At 43.1% G+C, this 3,420-nt stretch overlaps 1 pseudogene; it reads right to left on the bottom strand.

Annotated features, from left to right (window-relative positions):
- Nucleotides 1-2,186: 2,186 nt before the first annotated feature.
- Nucleotides 2,187-2,398, bottom strand: LOC104159995 (annotated as a pseudogene).
- Between the last annotated feature and the right edge of the window lie 1,022 nt (nucleotides 2,399-3,420).

The following is a 3,420-nucleotide window of genomic DNA, read 5'->3' on the forward strand; positions in this document are numbered from 1 at the left end:
GTATCATCAAATCCATCTCTTTGTCAGGACAAAGTAATCTCTCTCTTTCATGGAATTCTCTCTCTCAGAAAAAGCTCTTTTCTAGACCATTATCCATCTTTTCTGATTTTGCAGAAAACAGCTCCATCTTTCAAATGCACACTACCTGCGATTATCCTCAGGAGAAAGAAAACCACAGGAAACAGAGCTTCTGTGTTTTCAAAAGCCCGGTGCACTTCCCAAAGCAAGACTTCCTGTTGCTTATCTCAAAGGTAATCCACCACATCACTAGAAAAGCTGCAATCCAGAGCTTTGACTGAGGTCAAATAACATTCCTCCAAGTATCCCTGTTTACTCTGTCTGCAGGGGGAACTCTTTGTCATATCAGTCAGAAGTCAATGCATTTCCAAGAGACTTCACCACCCAGTACTCAGCCTGACTCAGCAAAGTCTAGATAGCTGACGGTATCCAAAGGAAATCCCCGTTGGCTGGATGTTTCATCCAAGCTCAGGCTGTATGCATCCTACTCAAGAATGTGTGAATTCTAGTCTAGATCACCTTGGATTTGTAACAGAGGGCATCTCAGATTTTTGAAATGCTTTTATAGTAGATTGCCCAACAGAAAGAAAAATGCAACCCCCACCTACCTCTGGGAACACTTCAATAGTCTAACAGAAGAGACAGCAACCAGCGAAAACAGAGCATTAGCCCATCTGCCTGCAACTCAGAAATTCATTAGTCTTGTTTTTTTTTCCCCTCATGTCTAATGCAGACCTACATCATAGCTTAGAAACAGTTCCACCTATAAACATACAGTAAACATATACTGCACACCTTGATATGTTTATGTTAATATATTACATTATCTAGATATATATTCATTAAATACATTATAAACCAACAAATTTTGACCAGGTAGGGGTTCTGCATCTGTCTGTCTGGTAACTAACAGCCTCTTTTAAATGATCGTATGAATAATTTTCTCTGGCAGTGTCACAGGTAGACAATTCCCTGTAAGTACTTTCTTTTCTAAGAAGTATAGTCCCAAATTTCTTTATTTGCAGAACAGTTCTTGATACCACTTTACAAGATGCACTATGCCACCAGAACAATTTATCCTTAGCTGTGCTTCCCTTCTGAATCATAAGGATTGAGTCAGAAGTTTAGCCCAATGCAGACATTGTTTTGTTTACGGACAGACGCTCTCAGCTCCATGATTAGACTTTGAAGCTTTCTCCCAGACATATTCTTAGGGCACTGTAACCTGTGCAGAGATAGGCACTGCACAGGGAACATCTCTTATACTGAGCAGGACTTCCTCATTCTGTCTATGGGTATTTTCTGTTGTTCCTTGGCATGTGATGTAAGTCAACACACAGGCCTTCATCATCAGAAACTTCTTCTCCAACCATTAACCACAGTTCTTTCCAAGTTATCTGAGCTCCAGGACCTCTTCCTATAAAAATAAGTTATTCTAAAGAGACAATTTTGACCTGGTCTTGAGGGTGAGGTAAGAAAACTGCCTTCTCCCTCCACACATCAATCCCTAAAAGCTAATGTATGGTAACAATGGGTTCAGCTACCTTAAGTTAAGCTCATTTCTTTAGTAAAGGTTTATTTTGTAAATTTCTTTTCAATTTCATTCTGAATCCTCACAATTATTCATTTCCTTCTCATGCCAAATTGTATAATTACAAGAATCAACTTAAGTAGAAGAAAATGCTTCCCAATGGTTAAGTCCCTCAGAGAAATGAAACTCTCAGCTGAGCCATGGAAGCCTAAATATGAAAAGTAAAGTAGATTTGTCCCATTTCACCTGTCAACACAAAGAAAGCCTTGGAAGCAATACAGAAGGTACTTGGACCGTATCTCAGAAACACACTGAATTATGACCCTTCTCACAAGCCAAAAATGAAAGTTTGGGAAGCACCTACACAGGGACAGAGCAGCCTCTAACATTTAAAATAATGTAAGTGTCTAACAGATGATGAGAAAAATAGACTTCTTTCTCCCCTCATACTCTCTCTCTGTTTCAACTTTGCAGGGCTTTTCTGTATGGGGGGTGTGTTTAAACAGGGACAGAGTTCAAGGGACAGTGCACAAGGTCATAAAGTTCAGTGTGGCAAAGTAACTACCTGGTTCTATCCAGGTGCTCAGGAAACTGGTCACAAACCAGCTGAAAACAGTAGTTTTCCACTGAGCATTACGAGTTGCCCAGTGTGTGCTGAATGCTCGATCCCTACCTTGTCTCGAATCCCTTGTCTCATAACTTCTCTTTCAGCCTCCATCTTGGCATACTTGGCTTTCCTCTCTTCCTCTTCTTGTCGGAGGGCTTCCTGTCGTTCCTCTTCTTTCTTGGCAGCATCTGGGTCTTTCTCCTCATCACCACCCAACATCTTCCCCATGTCTTTGGTAGCTCCTAGAGAAAGCACAAGAGAAAGTCAGTCCTGTAAGAATGTAGGAAAACCACCATGATGCCAGCTCTCTCCTTCCCCACACTCAGGACCTTCTTCCGCTCTATCTGCATCTGGAAAGGTTTCTCCTTCCACTGAGAAGGAGGCACACCCCACACACAGGCAGGAGGTGGGCAAAGTACCCAGCCTGACCAGTGGGGTTACCTGGCATTGGTGGGAGAATCATGGCAGCAAGACAAAGAGACTACATCTGTAGATTTGCATGATGGCAACACCGTTGGTTTGAAGTCTTGAAGAGGGCAAGCTGCCATCCACACAATGTTTTCATTCCATCAGCTCAGTCAAGTGTGAAGATTGTTTTGAAAGATCTTTAATGTAACAGGCAGATGATACATCCGGAAAGAAAAGACACCGGGCTAGGAAAGGAATTTGAAATCTTGATTGCAGGGATGACTAATCACAGTCTTAATTGTTGCCAGAAATTACACATCCCATGACAGGTAGGAGCATACACCATTAGCAAACATTTGGAGGTGTTGATGATTTCTAGGCTCTTACCACAGATCAGAAAGAAGCAGCATCTCTGCATGTCTCTTATCTACCCTTGGACACCACTGCCTCTAATGCTTAGTACATAGGTGGGATTCTGGCTCTGCCTTGTCCTCTTTTCACCTCTGCATGCACATTGGTCCCAAATGTTCAGCCCCTGTGTTCTCCTGAGCCAGCTCTTTCCTATTGTGCAAACCCTTGCACAACCATGCAAATGGGGAGGCTTCTTGCATGTCCCTCTGCCCCCACAGGGCTGCATAAAGCCATTTGCCCTGTATTTCAGGGGCACTTTTATTGGCAAATGACTGGCAATCATTGAGCTGGGGGGGAAAGCAGATGCTGGGAAAAGGGGGAGGGCATTTACTGTGATGCTTCACCATCAGGGCACTGGGGGGCTGCAGCAGGATCAAGCCTGGTTACATGGATGAAGTGAAGACACATAGCCTTTGGGAGTTGTGTTGGACTTTGCCTGGAGCAG

Source organism: Cariama cristata, unplaced genomic scaffold (assembly GCF_000690535.1).
Source record: "Cariama cristata isolate BGI_N322 unplaced genomic scaffold, ASM69053v1 scaffold45643, whole genome shotgun sequence".
NCBI lineage: Eukaryota > Metazoa > Chordata > Aves > Cariamiformes > Cariamidae > Cariama > Cariama cristata.